Source organism: Fringilla coelebs (genome assembly GCF_963513975.1).
Source record: "Fringilla coelebs genome assembly, chromosome: 1".
NCBI classification, from domain to species: Eukaryota; Metazoa; Chordata; class Aves; order Passeriformes; family Fringillidae; genus Fringilla; species Fringilla coelebs.
In genome coordinates, this window is record NC_140028.1 from 42,981,382 (window position 1) to 43,000,909 (window position 19,528).

Genomic DNA, 19,528 nt, shown 5'->3' on the forward strand with positions numbered 1-19,528 from the left:
AGCTCTCACCCAAATGGAGGTAGGGGCTGCTCAAAGCTAACAGGCACTTCTGTTTCACTGTGATGAGGAATCACAGAATATCCCCAGTTGGAGGGACCCACAGCAAAGCTCAAAGGCACAGCTATACTGGCTTTTTCTAGCATCCCATTTGTCAAGAAGAAACCAGAGAATTTACACCCAATTAATATTCACATTTAATCCAAGCCTGATACATGTCATTATTTTTTTGCCCAGTTAATGTACAATTTATCCATCTTTGCCTGTAGAATAGAGCTCTCCTCCATTAGATCTGGACTCCCTCAAAGAGAAATTTAAGTCAATGAGGATTCTTGACCTCCTGATGGTCTCTTTGGCAGCCAGAGATTGTTTTCACTGTTTGGTCTTCAAACATCAGCTATGCACTATTACCTTACTCAGTTCAAGAAGGAAAGACTCAGAACTTATATTTGTGCTAGCATTTCCAAAAACATCCCTCCTGCTTGCATCATCATCACTGCAAAGGCTTTCAAATGCAGCATCTTGCATCCTACAACCACTGAGCAGCTCTGTGGTGAAAAACCTGCACAGATTTGACATGCATTTTAGAAGTTTTGTGCTCATTTTTCTAACATCTTATATCATCATTCTGATTTTGTTATAACTTCCCTCTAGTTACCTGGATTGGGTGGCTGTCTGTGCTGCATCCTCACGTCACACCCATAAAACAATGTCCCACTTAAATTTCTTGTGAAAGGAGGACTAAAGCTTCTTGAGAGTCTCTCTCAGAGGAACTGAGAAGGGTAACCCCAGAATTTCCAACAGTTCATCCAGACTATAATTTCAGTACATTTTGCCTAAATTAGAAGGACTGAAGGAATACACAGAGAGGTAAGGACTTAGTTGTTACCACGTGCTGTCAGAGCTATTTCAGCACACTTAATCCAGATGACCTGTAGCAATGCTGTGGGACATGTCAGAAGTGCACATTACAACCGAGGTATTCAAATTACGAAAAAGAAAAGTTCATTTCCATTACTAATGGAATGTGTATAACAAAGACATATCAAATTTCCTAACTATGGGACAGTGGTCACTGACAGCAACGTGGTTTATTATATACAGCATGTTTTATTGTAGGTGTGAAACAACAGAAAGCATGAACAAACCTAATTTCTGAGCTGTCAGAAATTACTGTCTTAAGAACCAGATAATTTTACATAAAGCTTTTTATTTCTGCCAAGTTGCAGACTCAGACAGACATTAACAGTAGCTTGTCATAATGGTCTGAACCCCAGACCATCAGATGGCCATGTTTCAGTACCAACATCACACCCATTAGCACAGCCTGTTCTGACAGCAGCCACACCCACCATTCCCAAAGGAGACTCTGGGACAGAGCCTCTCTTGGGAGAGTTAATCCCCTAATGAGATTTCCCTTTGATTTCTATAACAACATTGCACTTCCACTCCCAAATCCTAAGAAAGAGTCTCTTTTCTCCTTTAGTCGACATCTGCCAAAAGCCTGATATTCCAGGGTTTCACACTCAGAGAAGAGTTTGGAGTCTTAACCTTTTCAGAATTAATTGCATTTCCCATATCCATCAGAAGGGATTTATTGGAGAAATAAATTTGGCCAATAAAGTGATATGCTGCTTTAATTCTGTTTGAACAGAATAGGCAAGAAAGGGGGGAGAGTCAGGGTTGTTTTCTCTCATGTGCAATAGAAGGAAAAACACCTCATAGGACAAAGGATCCAAATTGGTGCAAATGAAACTTCTCTCAGCTTGCACATAGGCACATCAACAGCACTGGACACAGACACTAATACTAGGCTAGCCCAGAGCCACCTTTCCTCTGTAACACTTGGGAGACATCTTTATTGAGGAGTAAAAATAAGAGGAATGGCAAAAACACAGAATTAGCCAGAGAGCAAACACACTGTAGAAAGATGCTATTCCTCTTCCCCATCTAGAGCACCCTGAGGCCTGCAAGCCCAGGACACATGACACTTAAAAAGACATGGGAAACAGAGGGCTGTGGGAAGGCAAGTCATAAGGCTGTTCCTTGTACTTGCCAAAAAAAATGTCACCACATCTACCCTTTACCACAAAAAGCTGAGGATGAGGGTCAAGTGTCAGCATGGGGGGTAGAAACAGGCAGCCAAGAAAGAAGAGATGGGCAGATGCCTGTGGGGTCTGCCATGAGGGAAAAAAAGGAAAAAGGCATCTTACAAACCTGTTCACTACGAGTCCCACATTCATAACCGTTTCCAAATGGAAGGCTGTGAAAAGCCAAAACAAACATTTCCAATTCTTTTTGAACCCATCAGACAATATAGGAAAAATATGTGCATTTTATGGTTTGAGGGCACAACCTTTTAATTATGTGTTTGCATTGTCATGTCCAAGACCTTTTTTCTCCTCAAAAATTAATATTTCCTCAAGCAATGCAGCTATTTATCTTGGATGAACATAAATGGAAACAGAATCTGCCTGCGCAGAGAGAGGCTCAGAAGGGTTAGAACATGACACCTAGGGGAATTCAGCACGCACTGCAATGCAATCCTCCTCATTTTCTCATTTTTCTAGGGCCTTTTCAACTCGGTTCCCTACAGTTCTTAAGAGTTTCCAGACATTGCTTTGCATATGCGGTGTGTGCATGTGCAGAGGCGCTTAGAGAACAAGCACAGGTAGTGGGGAAGGCAGGGAGAAACTGAAGGAAAGATGATGTAGGAATTTCCTCTGTACCAGAGCTCAATGAACAGCAGTTCCTTCTAGGAGCAGCAAGTGTTCTGGCATATAATCACCTCTCGTTTCTCTGTGATAGAGCACAGCCTCGTGAGCTGAGGAAAATGTCAATCAACTGCTTTTGCCCCTAAAGACTTGTACCTGCAGAAAGACTGCAAAGTAATGGTTTTCAAGTTATACTTAAATTAAAATATATTGAGGCATTACAAGAAAATCCAGGCCTGCTTTGGAAAAGACATTACATTTAGTCATAATTTGGGCTCTCAGAAAACTTACATCTAGTGTACAGGCATCAACTTTCCCCTCTTCAAGCCTTACAGACTTAGTTGGCCAACAATTCACCCAGTAACTTCCAAGATATGCATAACAGCAATAACAGAAGGAGAAATAGCAGAGGTCATTTTTACTTAATTACCTGATGGATAAGTAAGCACTAAAGCACCAAGAGGACACTGAAGGAGGACTTTTTCCAAAATCAATCTAATTATTATTTCACAATGGAGAGTGTTTCTTGCACACACAGCGCCTTTCAATCTAGAATATAAGAAAAAGAAATGCTTCCTACAGAATTTACACAACCTAACACTGACATGCCCCCTTGGTGTGAGTGCCAATGGACAGCCACTTTATCAAACACTGTGCAACAGTGCACTAGGAGGGAAAATCCAGGCTTAGTCACTCTGTGTGAATTCTGACATCTACAAAGATTTCAATGAGATTCTTTTGGGCAAAACCAGCTGGGCAGCCAAGTCTGGGTTTAGTCATGGGTGAAATTTCCACACACACTAACACTCACAGGCCTTGAATGTCCTGCCCTGGAAGGGTGAAAAGTTCCCCCCTGTGACCTCAGCTTCACTTCTCTGTTGATTAAGCTGAATTTCAGCTGTGCCTTACAACTCACTGTCCCCAGGTGTTGCAATCAGGGAGAGCAAAGAACACCCTCTCTAAGTAAAAGAATATTATTTGCAAATACTTCAGCTTTCAGGAGTTTGCCTGGGAAGTATTGCAGTGTGGACTCAAGATGTTCTGTTACGAAAGGAGGGGGAAATGGAAATGTGAAATGTGTTCCAAATGAATCCCAAAATTTTGAAATCTGTGAGGCACAACTTGACCAGAGAGACCTGTGAGGTTTCCCATTAGATCACTGGCCTATACTGTAAATCCTTACTCCATTCTCAACCCCAGCATTAAAAGGTGAAGACCCTCATCCCCCACAGAATTCACAAGGCAAGCAGTGTGACCTACAACTGTTTTGTTAGCCAGCAGAAACATCCCTTTTCTTCTTTGTAAACCACTGATGGCATTATCATTTCTGTGACCTCAAAAAAATGAAAATAGGAAAAGAGATGGTCAGATTTCTCAGTTAGAGTGTTACTTCCAAACTTACAATCCACAAGTAAAAGTTTCCAGATAAAACAAAACAAAACAAAACAAAACAAAACAAAAAACCCTCTTTGGGCAAACCAGAAACAGACAGGCCAATACTTTATGTATCTCTGGTTCAACATGCACAGGGTACCCACAGTGCTTTATTTAGCTGCAGCAGCAAAAGCTCAACTCAACCTTGGCCACAAAAATACTTGAAAACTCTACATACTTACCATTATCACAGTGAGGGGGATGGTTAGTCTTAAAACACCTTAAAGAAAGAGGCAGCTCCAATGGCAGCAGAGACCTGTCTCAATCCATACTCCATATTCACTAGTTTGAACACCAGTTAAGGAAACAAGGATTGAGCCCATCATCCTGCCGTACAAAGCTCCTCTCCACCTGCATATAAGAGGAAAAAAACAATCTTTTTGCCAGTGGTGGTGTTTTCTGGAAATGCTTTAACATTCTTTTCATCCCAGATTAATTTTGTCAGGTTCTGTAGCAACTACTTTCCCACAAAAAGCTCTAGCAACCTTCCTTAGTATGACTATTTACTTTATGCCAATCTCAAGCATGAAGCTGCCAGATTTACCACACTCTGAAGAAATAGGACTAACACCGTGTCTGTCTTCATGTCCTTCCAAGCACAATAAGAATTAAGCTTATAGCAAAAGTCAAAAGTTATAGGTCACAGAAAGACACACTGAGATATTTCAGATTAAAAGGTCACACTTCTAAAATGCTAGTCTTATATAATTTCTCAAAATTAAGGCTGCATTCGCTCCATAAACCTGGCAAGTAAAATATTTCAGCCATATAACAAATGGGCAAAAAGGAGTAAGAGGTTTTAATGACTTGGCCAAAACTAACCAAGAATGAAGAGAACCCAGGAGTCCTCAAACCAACCTACACTGAAGAGCTGAACCAAAATGTACCACAGTTGTGCAGGTAATTGCTGATGTGATACACAACATTCCATCCCAAATGCAAGGAATTAGATATACAGACTCGAGTGTCAGACAATGAACGGGATTTGTACATTCACTTCCCAGAAATCATTTATTATTATTATTATTATTATTATTCATACAGTAGTCATTTTTATGATATATATTCTATAGTTATTTCTTTTCTGCCTGTGCCCAGGGGGAATTAGCTCAAATGGTAGAGCGCTCGCTTAGCATGCGAGAGGCAGCGGGATCGATGCCCGCATTCTCCAGCATCCCGTTTTGCTGAACACGGGGCTGGAGAGCAGCACTGCAGGAAGGGCCCCAGGGCTTGATGGCAAGCTGAACCTGAGCCAGCAGTGCCCTGGCAGCCAGGAGGGCCAGCCCTGTCCTAGGGGCCATCAGGCACAGCATGGCCAGGCAGGCAAGGGAGGGCATTGTCCTGCTCTGCTCTGCAGCCTCACCTCGAGTGCTGTGAGAGGTTTCGGGCACCACAATATAAAAAAGGCATTAAGCTCTTACACAGCATCCAAAGGAGGTGACGAGGGTGCAGAAGGGTCTGAAGAGGAAGCCTGGTGAGGAGTGGCTGAGATCACTTGGTCTGCTCAGACTTGAGAAGAGGAGACTGAGGGGAGACCTCATTGCAGTCTGCAACTTCCTTGTGAGGGGAAGAGGAGAGATGGGCATTGATGTCTCCTCTCTGTGTCACCAGTGACAGGACTCAAGGGAATGGCTTGAAGCTGTCAGGGGTGGTTTAGGCTGGATATTAGGAAAATGTTTTTCGTCCAGTGGGTGGTTGGGCGCTGGAGCAGACTCTCCAGGGAAGTGGTCAGAGCACCAAACCTGACAGAGTACAAGAAGCATTTGGAAAATGCTCTGAGGCCCATGGTATGATTCTTGGAGTGTCCTGTCCAGGGCCAGGAGGTGGACTTTGATGATCTCAGTGGGTCCCTTCCAGATCAGGATATTCTATGATTCTGTGATTCAAGGAGCATCATCTTACACCATTACACAACTTTTTCCCATTTATTCATACAACTAATCTGTTTTATTGATGGATAAAGCTCTGGAATGGTTTTTAAAACTCTACGTAGTTCTAGACTGGTTGCAAAAATTAGGTTATCGGGTCAAAAACACAAGTGCTGACTGATAGACTTAACTGTCTGTATCTATTCAGCCAAGTACACCATGTTTCAGCAAACACTGCATATTAAGAATTGATTTAGACAACATTTTTGAGGAGGGCTGGAGGTGAATACACAGGGGTAGGGCAAAGGTAGGAGGTTGTGCACACAGCTAACTCTTTTTATATTTTTTTCAATCATTTTGAATGGCATTATGCACTCTCCAGCCATGACCCCTTGCTTGCTGAACATTAAGCCTCTCAGCATTACTGCAAGAACCTTGCTCTAGTCAATAAGAGCTTTCTAAAAACTATGACAAAGACCCAGCTGCAGTTTTCTCCAAAGTTCAGGGTGTTATGTCCAAGATTAAGGTTCAGGCCATTACATACATAAGAAACAGATGAAAAGTCTGGATCTGAACCCATAGTCCTACAGTTACAGAGATGGAGCCAGAGCTGAGACTCTTTCTGGATCCCCTGAGGATTCAAATGATCTAAACTTGGAAAGTCCACAGTTTTGGCTATGGTCCTTCCACAGCTATTCTCAGATGATATTTCTTCATTCTTTTCCCCAATTTTAGCATCTCTTTCCAAGCAACCCATCCTGTTCTACCTATACAGCTTCCTCCAAGCACTTGGTGCTTTGCTGTTGCCAAGTTTCAACCTACAATTCAGATTGTTGCTACTTGACACAGGCCTTTCATACAGACAGCACAAACCAGGACTGAAGTGAAGTATAGGAGTAACCAGGCCACTGGCAAGCCCAGAACCTGCTGTTCAACAGCCAAGGATGAAATAAAATGCCAAAGCAATGCAGAGGGACGTGCATCCAGATTCTTCATGAGTCCCACGTTTAAAAAGAGATGTGACCCCTTGCTTCCCGCCCTCAACTGGAAGCACAGCATCTGCAACACAGAGGAAGAGACGTGCAGAGATACAAAATATTAAAAGGTCCTTTTAGAAAAATGCAGGTTTTAGTATTTCTCATTTGCCTTAACCTTATTTTTAAAAAGCAATGAGTTTACATGACAGCTTCAGCATCTGGGGCACTTCCAGGAAAACAAGGAATACATGTTCTCTCCAGTCTGTGTGATGTTAATCCTGATATAAATAAGGAGAAACTGCAGTGATTTAAACCAAAGAAAGGCAGCTGGACCACTTGAGCAGGACTTCTTTCCTGCTTCCTTTCAGAGGCAGCAACTCAGGATCTTCCCAGCATATTTGTCTCAATTAGTTCTGGTATGTCAGAAGGGAGCATTACATTACTTTAAAGAAAACCTGCCTTATGAGTGAATTAGCTTTAATATGCCCTCAAATTATTTGAGTTTCTTCTCAAGTATCAATCACATAACTCCCCTTGATTGAAGGCTTGATTAGAATATCTGACTCCATCTGGACCAATCCATACACTTGATGAACTGCTTGTTTCTGAAATGTCCCTCTTGAGCTGATTTGTGCTTAAATATTAAAAGCAAAACAACAAAAAATAATTATCAAATGGATGAATATAACTTGCCTTGCTGCCTGTACAGAATGTGTCGATTTACGCAAAAAGCCAACTTTCCCTTAAATATCCCAATTAAGTTGTTTTGTTAACTAATAAATCTAGTTTACTAGATCAGTTTATTATTTATTGTGCTAATCTATCTGGTTTATTAATGCTTATATTCCTCTACATAAACTTCTGGCTGCTGAAACTCCAAATTCTCAAAACCAGGAATTACTTTATGCTATCTAAACACAGAAAATAGGAGGAAAAAAAATTAAAATGCATAGAGCCTGGCTTTGACTGCTTTCCCCACACAACGCTGTAACTCTATCAAAGGGGATTAGCTGACCAAGAATTGTCATTCCTGAGGAGCACTTCAGTGGATAAGAACTGCACTCAGAGCTGATGGATGCATTTGCAATTAGAAAGCTTTGCACTGGAGAGCTCCATGGAGAGCTGGAAGGACATAGAGGTTTCCTTTTCCACGGGCTATAGTCAAACCACATCTCAAAGACATCTGTCCCACGTGTTCTTTAAACTCTCCTTTGGTAAACAGTGGCACCAGTTATTTCAACATTTTGCAGCTTAGACTGCCAGTTATCAGGCTGGCCACAACCAGCCTTTCTCCACAGCTCTGCTATTCCTGGATGCTTTCTCAATCTCTGTCATCCAGAGCAAGTGACCTCTCCAAGCAGGTACAGCTTCCTTCTTCCCGTCTGGAAAGCAGCTGGCATGTTCTGGAGCTACACGGTAACAATATGAACTCTGTTCCTGGAACAGAGAGCAGGAGATCTGTGGTATTTGACCCACCTGATCCCTGCTCAGAGCTACAAGGAAAAATTAAAATGCAGCCAACATCTAGTGCAGGAAAATTTCTTCCAGACCCCAGATTGGCAACCAAAGGGACACAAGATGCTTCCCAGTCTTGTATTTGCTTTTTACATTATTCCAACCTCTCAAACAAGAATATATTCCAAATTCATAATGGTCAATAAAAGAAGAAAAACCTGATTACTCTGCCCTGGGTTTGAAGCCATATGATTGTGTAACTCACTTATATCAAAGCCTCAAGTTCTACACATATGTCTTTGCTACCAGTAAAGGAATGCACACTCAAAAAACAGCACATCTGAGAAGCAATTCGAAGCTTGCAGCAATGCCAAAGTAACTGAGAGAGAACCAACAGAAGAAAGTGGTTTTTTACTACTAAAGTACAAATGGTTGAGCAAGAAGAACAAAACACAGACAGTGGAGATGTAGGGCTTGCTTACACACAGGGTTTTGTACCCCAACTCTTCCTGTTTGAAGTCAGTGCATTTCGTAAAGACAGATTTCTCCCTGGTGGCAACAGGAGGACTGCACTGCCACCCTGCAGGAACACGTGTGCAGGACTGAGACTTGCTGGTGGAAAACACCCACTGCTTCTTAACCCTCTTCTGTTTCCTTCCCGTGACTTCCTGTTCTCCAAGGAATGCCACTGCCTGCCAGAAGAGCTACAAAACACTACTGGAAGCACTGTGCAGTGTCAATGTGTGAGGAGAAGCCGTGGGAGATGAAGGGCTGTCGTGCTGGCATAGCCACATACAGCCCCACTGGAGCTGCAATCTTTCACTGTCAGAGTTTAAAAGCAAAACCATACACTTGACTGAGTTTGATCAGTACTCAAGACAAAATTCAGCATCTTACAATTTCTTTGTCATTTGGTTCTTATTGCATCTCTTAAAGTGGCAAGAGTGCTTATTACTGATCCATTGGATCTCAAATGGGTAATGGTATTTATCTGCTTCTGGAGCACTGACTGATAATCTCACATTATGCTGAGATGAGCCAAATTTAAATGGTCCTAACTAAAGTCTTACAGCTGCAATCATAATTCCCTTTTTCAATTCCTAAGAAAAAGAGAAGAGTGAACAAGCTTCTTTTCCACATTTAGTCCTATTACAAGCTCATTAGAGACATCATCACTACCTTCAGCATGTGCATGACCTTTCAAAGTCCAGAACAATTTGAGGCTTAATTCCTTTCAGATCTATCCAGTTTCCAAATGATGTACTCTTTATAACTTGTAGCCCCAGCAAATGAAAAATTGACACTAAGCCCATCCAGCCTCTAGGCTGGATCAGCCTGACTATTTTTGATTCAGAGACAGACAAATAATTATTGTGGTTTCAGATCTTTGTCCTTAACAGCAAAAAACAGTTTTGTTTTGAAAAATAACATTTTGCAAACATTTAGTCCTTAAAAAAAAGACGGGGGGAAAAAAAGTATGTCAGAGTGAAGGAAAAGACTTTTCCTGTAGCAGCTCAAATAGCCAGAGATAACAAATCCTGGTACTAAGTGACAAAGGCTGCTTTTCTAAAGAAAATGTAAACACATGTTATAGCAAACAATACTGAATCAAGTGTTACAAGTCAAATAGCAGACTAGAATTGGTGGCAAGCACAGGAAAGCACATGTCCTTTCTATATAATATATATAAGTTTATATAAGTATATATAAGCAGTTTAGAATTGTCCTGGTTCTGGCCCAGATCAGTGGGATGGGGTGTGGCAAAAACCTTGTGGAATTCAATACCATTTTACATCAGGGACATCTGAAAAGCCAGGGGCAGGGGAAAGGGGCTCTTTTTCTTCCAAGAAGGAGTAAGCATGGAAGGCATAGGGTCTGTCCACCTTTGTTTTCCTTGACTTGGGTTTCATGAGCATTTGACATGTAAATCACCCTCTCTTTGTATATTTCTGTTATTACTATAGTTGCTGTTACAGCTTCCTTATCTCAGTGCTATTTCCAGTAAATTGCTCTTATCTCAATGTGTGATTTCTGCTTTTTTCTCCCACCAGAGAGGGAAGGTGAGCAGCTCATGGTTTTTAATGGGAGTACTGAATTGGGGAGTACCATTCCTAAACCATGAAATTAGTCCAGTCACTAATGGCAAGCTAGTCAGTATTTACAGTCTGTTTTACGCAATGTGTATGTGATGCTGCCCACATGGAAGGACAAATAAATACATTTTACAAATATGTGAATTTGCAAAACTAGAAGATGGCGGTGGTCATTTGCAATGGCGGTGAAATCAAGCTGAAATTTAACCTCAGTCTAAGTATTTTTCTACTTCCTCTGGATTCCTCACCAGTGTTTCTTAAGAAATATACTTGTGCTGCAAAGCCTGTATCAGATTCAAGGATCTCTTCAGCTGTTTAACCATGAAATCTCGAGCCATTCAGCCATATATTCCCTGCCTGTTTATTAACACAATACTTGCCATTTTAAATTCCTGGATTACAGTTTGTACTGGGTTACCTATTCATGTCCTCACAGAGAGGACTGATCAAATCATGTCCTTCAGCCAACTGGAGCTGAGAATAACAAAGATTTTTCATCAGTTTCCAGTTCCAGATTTCCAGCTCAAACACAGCCTGTCTGCTATAGATTTATATGCCTATCTACAAGGCCTTTACATTTTGTAAAGCAGAACTAGGATTCCAAATTGAAGAACGGGTGTGATACATACAGCCACGTTTCACGCTCTTTTACATGCTTAGCTCCCTTTTGTTTCTTTCTTTCTCCTTCCCCTGCCCCCCCCACTCCTTATTTTGACATGTCAGCAAATGCCTCTTACTGGAAAAGTTTAGGTGTGATTAAATTTCGTGATTAAAAGATTAAGTGTTACTTTCGTCTCTACATGAATTCATTTTAAATACTCGGGTCTGACACACCTTTGAATTTTTTCCATCTGAAATCTTTGTAACTGCTAACTGGAAGAAATGGTTAATAACTGTATTCACATAGATATGCTCATGGTGATCCTCCCCACTTATGTTTCTGAGTTGTTTCCCTTGTGGCAATTTCTCACACTCAAGACAAGGGTGCAAGGAAGGAAATACAGTAAATCTCCTGTAATGGTTGTCATGCATACCTGCAGGCATAAAGTAAACAGTCCATTCTGACATGTAAGGATGGACAAAACAAAGTGTCTAAACCCACTAATGCCACCACTCACCGCAGGAAAATTGCCCTTTTGTCCTGCCCATGTACCCCACATTTGCTCATTAGCAATGAGTAAGGCTGAGATTCATCTAATCTAAATTCAGGGACGCCACTGTTGCAACCAGGGAACTGCCTCTGGCTCTGTGGCCAGCAGAGAGCACTGGGCCCTCCAGGAAGATTTGCAGCCCATGGAATGTTCTACACATGGCCAGCCTGCCCACCCTGCACCCTGGCAGGTGGTGGAGATGCAGCCAGACCCAGTTCTGTGCAGGCTGCACAGCAGGGACTCGGGATCTGAGCATCTTTCCTTAAGTTTTTTTCCATTGGTACTTAGAAGTACGCTGTGAGTCAGAAAGGGTCCATTATTTCAATTTAAATTCCTCCCCATTTATGCAAATCTGAAGTCCCTGGTCAGTGTGAACAGTTAAAGACTTGTTTCTAACATGCAAACTTATTGCTTCCCTTCTCTCATGAGGATGTTATGACAGAATTAATACTCAGTTAATCAACAGAAAATGTTCCTAGACATCCTAGCAAGACTAGACAGCTATAAAGCCTAGAGCTAATTATATGCTATGTGGTGGAGACACAGACTTGCAACCCAAATGGTTGAAGATACTTTATCAGGTCCTTCTCGTTTTCCACATGCCCATTTTGAAGTAAACCTGAATGAAACAAAAAATGTTTGAAACAGAACACAGCACAGCAGAAGTGGTTTTTACTGGTTGCTTTGCATTTGCCAAAAGCAAAGGGAGTTTTTACATGAGATGACTGCACTGCATTTCAGTGCTGCATTTTTCATCATAATATAGTTCAGTAGAACAGTTATATTTCATTCAAAACTAATGCTCAGGGTTTTATCTTAATTGAGATTAATTTACATTTCTATACAAATTGAAATACACCCAAAATAAAATGATATTTGGAAAATATTTCGGTAGATGTCTGGAGAAAAATTACAGGAACACACAACAAGAGTAATAATATATTTTCCAAGCACAAGGTTTCATCCCCTCTGTGGATAGGTATTAAACAGCTCAGATAGCACATTTATGGAAACCTTCAAGCTGAGATTTAGCTGTGTGCAGCTGTGACAAGTTGTCAGACGATTGTATCTCAAGCCTTTGTTCCCCTGTGTCTCCAAGATTACAAGCTTATGGGCAGAACACATCTACAACAGATAGATGAAACTGGGAGTAGTTCAGTCTTCACAAAGCTTAGGTCAGGTTTTGTATTTGAAAACTTGACTCTGGGACAGTTCAAACCCAGGTCAACTTTTTGCCAAAACTCTGAAGTCCAAAGAGAGCCAGAAGGACAGCTAGCCTGGAGCCAGTGGCTACACATTTAAAGCAGTAGCCTATCTTCCCAGCTAGGTAAAAAGGAAAATAATCCTCTCAATACCCCTTTAAAGTTTTGACAGCTCATATATTAAGCATATATGCATATATCCCTAAATTGTCCACCCTGCCCATGGAAACCCTGAGCTTTTGGAACAGAAGCATTAGTCAACGTGATTTAAAAAAAAAATAGAAAAAGAAAGATAGCTCTGCCAGATTCTTGGCAAAACATTATCTACATTGTGATTTCCTCACAGAGAGAAAGGTGATGAATTGAGGAGAAGCAAATGCAGGCCAAGGGGCAGTAGGGCTCTTAGAAGACAGCTTCGTCTAATCTATGGGCTGAAGATTAGATATTCAATTCCAGTCAAAGGAATGGTACCCCGGGTTATGTTGTGGGTGTGGAAGATACTGTGATGGGTTCTTTCCAAGTTTAAATGCAAACTGGTTTATACAAGATTATTTTTGGTTAAAGTCACTGTGACATAGTCTCTTTCAGCTGCCTCATTATGTGAGTTTATTAAAAAAAAAAAAAGTTGTATGGTTCTCTCTCAGATCAAACAGTTCCTTTCCTGCCTTTTTCTGCCAAGTTATAATAAAATAAGGACTGTGACCTGAGCAGGATCTTCTACAGCTAACAGAAAAGGGAAAACAGTCTGAATAAGAGTTCATGCTACAAAGTTAAAGTAAAAAAAAAAAAAATTAAAAAAAAAATCAGGAAGGATTGAGGCAAAAAAAATATATATGGAAAAGCTTTATAAGTGCCACAGCCCTACAAAACACATGCTGTTCTCTCATTTTCAGGCTGAGCTGGCAAGGTGCTAACCACTCCATGAACTTTTGGAGTCAGTAAGGCACCGCTTCTTGAACAACATAAAATAACTCTGAGGAGTTTCCTTAGTGTTTTCTTTATGATTGGCACTAAATCTTTGCTGGATGGTCTTACTTTCAGTTCTGTAGTGTCTTCTAACACACTGGCTCTGACTGGCTTGTGTTGATGCATGTTTTGGTTTTTATTCCAGAGAGTAAAAAGCAGTGGTTTTTATGTGCTGAAGCAGTTTGGGCAAGGTTTCTGTAACGCACCATGAGAAAGCCAAAGGCTTCCCAATGCCAGGGGCAATGGCTGTCGAGCACAGCACTCCAGATTGTTGGAACAGTAATGCTTACAAGCCCAGCCTCTTGCAAACAGGGCTCCTTGGGAAACCATGGCATTTCCACAGGACTAACAGGAGTCACACAGGGGACTCTGCTCCTCGCCCTGCTGGGTTGAAAACTGGAGTGTGGTTAAGGCGTCTCATTGCAGCGCTCAACAGCACAACGCCACAAACCTGTAGAGAGATAGGGGAGCAAAGCTGTAGCACAAGGTGAGAAGGCTGGGCAGGGGAAAGGCTCTCCCTAAAGCTGAGAATTCCTGTTTTCCTTACTGACCTTGCTCACTCTTTCAAATGTGGAAGTGAGCTTCATTGGGCTGTGTGCCCTCAGTAGATGGTGAGCAAACACAGAAATGCCAGCATCCTGCCACTAAGAGGAGCTGAAATTCAGCTGTCATCATCAGCACGGGCGTGCTCCAGCACAGCCCCTTCACCAGAATCCCTCCTCCTCCTCTTCCTCCTAGCCTGGTCAGAGCTCACCTCTGATGAGCCGACAGAGAACCCAAAAGCAGATTGCTGCTCTGACCAAGAGCAGGACTAGGCAGAGGAGCTGGTGGACTGCCAGAGCACACACAGAACTTCCAAGAACTAAATGAAATGGACTCTTCTGACCCTATGGAGAGGTGAACCATCGGGAAACATGCACCTGTGCCAGTCTGTGGAGAGCTCACAGAGACTTGGCTATGTGCCTCAACCTACAGTTACTTACACTTTTAGCTCTTAAAGTTTCCTCTCTCATATTCAAAATATTGTTTTCCTCCCAGTATCATGCAGGCTGTCAAGGCAAATCAAGGTAATTGCCTTTCCTTGAAACTTAATGTATTTTTGCTGGCTCAGAGTGGAAGCTGCTGAAGGGATGTCTGGGCTGATGGGAGGAGAGCACCCCTATAACCAACTCACTGGTCTTCTGTTGAGCACTACTCTCTCCAGCAGGGAGAGAAGAGAAAGCAAGATATGCAAAAAAACAGATATGGCATATATTAAACATACTGGAAAGTCTGCCTGTAAGAGGGCAGGAAAAAGGGGCTTCAGTGTGCCCCAATTTCCCTAAAGATAGGTTATCTCAACACTTAAAAAGACTGGAAAACTCCTCAGAAAAAAATCCTCAAAAACAATGGAAATAAAGACAACTTTTGACAAGTAGGTATTTTCTAAAGAGACTTCCAGAGAATCTCAAATATGCTCAATTTACTAAAAGTGCAGTAGAAAAGTTCTGAAGATTTTCTTTCTTCACACTTAATCATAGAATGGTCTGCAATGAAAGGGACCTGAAAGATCATTTAGTTCCAATACCCCTGCCATAACCAGGGACACCTTCCACGAGACCAACCTGGCCTTGAGCCCTTCCAGGGATGGGGAGTACACAACTCCCCTGAGTAACCTTGTCCAGTGCCTCCTCTCCTTCACAGCCAAGAATTTCTTCTAACATTTAAACCTGCCCTTTTTAAGTTTGAAGCCATTCTCCCCATTCCATCACTACATGTTCTTGTAAAAAGTCCCTCTCCAGCCTTTCTGCAGCCCTCTCAAGGTACTGGAAGTTGCTCTAACCAGAGCCTTCTCTGCTCCAGGCTGAACAAACCTAACTCTCTCAACCTGTCTTTATAGGATTGTTAAGGTCATAATGTTCTTCATAACATGCTTAAGCTATAACCAAAGCATAAAACTGAAAAGCATTAAAACATTCAAAATATGGGAACCCTTTGCCTATACCCTTTCTTTACCAATGGCATGCCTCTTCCCAAAGGCATATGATGCCAAATGGAAATTCCAAAGCCTAGATGTAAAGTGGCCCCATCATGTCTTATCAGGACATTCAAGCTCTCCATAGATTGCAAATAAATGCAAAAGCACACCAACACAACTGCTATGTGCCACAAAGCTGATAAAGTGTCAGCAGAGGAGAGAGAAGAGCAGCAGGAGAGTGACTCTACAGGTAAAATACTTCAAGCATAAAAACCAAATCAAACCAAAGAAAGAAAAAAGCATCTTCTCTATTCTTATATACCTACCAATATTAAATTCATATATGCATTTTGAAAATCCTTGTTTTCTTTACTCTGTTGCACATTGTTAAGTACCAGCAGCTCAGATTCATTTTCCCATCCAGCAGTTTGTGACATGCCCTCATTAGTTTCTGTAAATGTTATATAATTAAGAGAACCATATTCATTTTTTACAAAGATAAGCACAGTCTCCAAAAGGTTGCTTGTTTTTCTAAGGGACAATTTTGGAATTGAATTAAAGAACTGCATATGTAATTGATTCATTTGATTCAAAAAAATCAATTGAATTTTTTTCCTTTAAATTTAGGGAAAAAAAGAAAGCTCCTAGAAGACCTCTAAACACTCTAAGGAGGATGGTTGGCATGAAGGCCAAGATGTTCCTGTCCAGCAAGTTCTTAATCTGAGTCAAAGAAAGGCAAAAACTGTTCCGAGCATCCTGCCAGTGACATGAATTTTTGCATCTTCTCTCACAAAACCTGATACCTCAAAGTAATTTCCATGGAAGAAATAAATCTTTCCTTTTGATTTTGAGAACTCAGATAATTCATTTAAAACTGATCTCTTCTTGCACACCTCACAGAGGTGGAACCAAGCAGGTAGACGCTGGTGTTGGCACACATAGGAGAAAACTATGATGTACTGCACTTACTGCTGGCACTTACTGCTGGCACTCAGCACTTCAGGTTACATCTAAATAACACAATATAATGGCTTTAATGAGCACTTCAAAAGACTTTGCTGAATCAGAGCTTTGCTGAATGTTCATTTCTTAAGTGTCAATCTGCATCCATGTGCATTGAGATAATTTATAAGTAAATTTATTTAAGTGAAACTGTGGAAATTCATGCTGAGCTAGAACAACTCACAAAACAATAAATCCCAGGCACAGAACATAATCTGGCAACTGTAATAGTAATTGAATTTTCTGCTTGACTCCTCAAGAAGCAGCAAGGATGAAATCACGTTTTAATTTTATCTTCCAGGCAACAAAATGGGGTCAAGAGGTCAGTGATAATCTATTAAAAACTGTGAGGATGTTATTTCCCTAGCCCAGGTTTAGAGTTACACAGCTTTTTGTCATGATTAGGATATGAACAAGGTAAGCTGTATAAAAAGCTACCTGCCAGGATGTGGGAAGGTCACATGTCAAAAGTTGCCTGCAAAAAACCCTAAACTGGTCTAATCTTGGGGTTAGTGGATTGGACAAACTGTCAGCTGTCAGCCTGACTTAAACTGCTTGAGTGTGAGGTCCTCTTATTGTTCAAATTGTTATTGTTATTATTTTTTCTCCTTCCTTTTCTTCTTGCCACTGATCTTGTTCTTGTTCTTGCTCCAAATAGCCTAGAGTTTAACAAATGCACCAGGTGGCTGCACTCAACACGGTGGTGGTATTTCCTGAAAAGGGAAATGCCAGGGTTGAAATCCATCCAGGCTTCAGGAGCTGGTCCACAGGGTGCTGCAGACAGAAAAGCTGTGTCTGGAAGAGGGAGAATCCCACCAGCCATTCCCAGGCACCAGGAGCTCAACACCTGCATGTACAGTCACAGGGAGCAGGGACAGACTGAAGGTATTCCATGCCTCAGAACCAGGATTACAACAATCACCTACACAGGTAACTGTGTACTAAGCAAAACTTTAATAATGCTATTTTTACCAATAGCTGTAACAATATCCATCTTTTTCCAAAGGATTTAAAGCAATCTAATATTTAAGGTATTGGATCACAGAGGGAACAAGCTTTATTAGGAGAAGAAAAAAGATCTGGTTTATTTACTTCAGGATCCAAATATCTTGCATTTTATTCTACTTAATTCCAATCCTGCACTAAAACTAAAAATAGGCACACATGATTTTATTGGTTTTTCTCCCTACCTCCATTTTTGCTAAGGAAAAGATATTTGCTTTCAAGTAAAATATGCACATTACACTGTGTGTGTGTGGCAGTAAAGGTGAAGTCAAGAGAGTATTCCACAGGCTGTAAATGAAAGGTGGCACAGTATACTCTTTGTTTTTGTTGTAATACAAACCACAAGCTTTGGCCAGTCATCAAGAAAAAATGGTACCTACAGAGTAAATTTCACCTTTTGAATTAATCCTATGGTCTTTGTAAAAATAAAGTGAAGTTTCCTGAAAATCTCATGCTCTGGAGTACAATAAATTCCCCTGGTAACATTATGCTAGGTAGAATGAAACTAAAAAAAACCCAAATAATTTCTTGAGAAACATAACCCACAAGCTTTCAACTCAGTTTATTCACTGTAAACTGTGTTTTGTTAATGCCACAAAATATACAAGAAACAAAATTTCCCCTGAGCCTCATGTTCAGTGAAATGAAAATGTTTCTGCTTATCTGTACCACATTAAGAGCCAAAATCTTATTGAACCCTGCCAGAAGTTATGTCATTAACAATTTTAGCTAACTTTTCCCTCTAGTAACACTAAGAGAAGATAGAAGGAGACAGAACCCACTGCTCTTTTCAGAAAACATCCTCAACTGAGTGTTAAAAGAGCAAAGCTTATTGTAAAATAGCAACAGAAGTGAATCCACTTTTCCCCTCTGCACGCAGCTGTTCATTACACAATACTTTGGTTTCAACAATGAATCTGGCTTCAGAAAGCTTGGCCTCTTCCCTGCCCACATAGCCTCACCTTTCTGCCACAAACTCTTATCTTCTTGGTGTGTAGCTGCAGCTGTTTGGGCACCTGTACTATGTACTAATCCCCAAAAAGGATTTGGGTGGAAGCCCAATGTCTTCTCCACTTTCCCCTGCTAAACCTGCGGTAAAGCAAATCTATCAGGGAGCGTGCATGCAAGAAACATTGCCCATTTTCCCAAGTGAGGTACAGCTACATGTGGAAAATGCCATGATCTTTAGTTTCTGCATTGCTAGTGAGACACAAGCCAGGAGAAATTCAGACGTTAATGAAAGAGATTCAGCAATTATTTTAGGAAAAATTCACCTATAGTAAAAGTAGCAAAAAGTGGATTGGGATTCAGAATACAAAGCATTTATTTCTGGCTCACTAATTGATCTCCAAGTCAAATACAAAGGGTATTTACACTGGAAGAAGTGAAGATCCTGACACTTGCATATCATAATTGGATCATCATCTTCAGGAGCAATAAAAATGAATGAAAGAAATGAAAATAAAAGCAACTACTTTTAGGTGGATGTAAGGTAAAAGGTTGTGTCATGCTGGAAGGAATAAAGCAAAGGTAGCTGAGGCTGAGGTTCCATTTTGCAACTGGGAACAAACAATGATTGCATCTTTTCAAATGTTTACTGTGTAAGCACCAAGGAAAGGGGCACAGTACAGCAGTGCCTGCAACAACAACAACAACAGAGTGCTTGAGCCAGCTACAGAAGGGGAGGGCAGTTTATTTAAGAGCTTC

At 41.1% G+C, this 19,528-nt stretch overlaps 1 pseudogene across 1 annotated transcript in view; it reads right to left on the reverse strand.

The window, feature by feature from the left end:
• The window catches only part of LOC311152518 (H(+)/Cl(-) exchange transporter 6-like), a 75,580-nt pseudogene that overhangs the window by 45,137 nt on the left and 10,915 nt on the right, over positions 1–19,528 (reverse strand). The window contains exons 6-12 of the transcript in view: positions 19,451–19,458; positions 16,188–16,377; positions 14,612–14,744; positions 7,515–7,624; positions 6,887–7,072; positions 4,653–4,734; positions 4,328–4,496 (exon numbers count right to left, since the gene is read on the reverse strand). The product of the transcript in view is annotated as a H(+)/Cl(-) exchange transporter 6-like (transcript). The remainder of the gene's footprint in view (positions 1–4,327; positions 4,497–4,652; positions 4,735–6,886; positions 7,073–7,514; positions 7,625–14,611; positions 14,745–16,187; positions 16,378–19,450; positions 19,459–19,528) is intronic.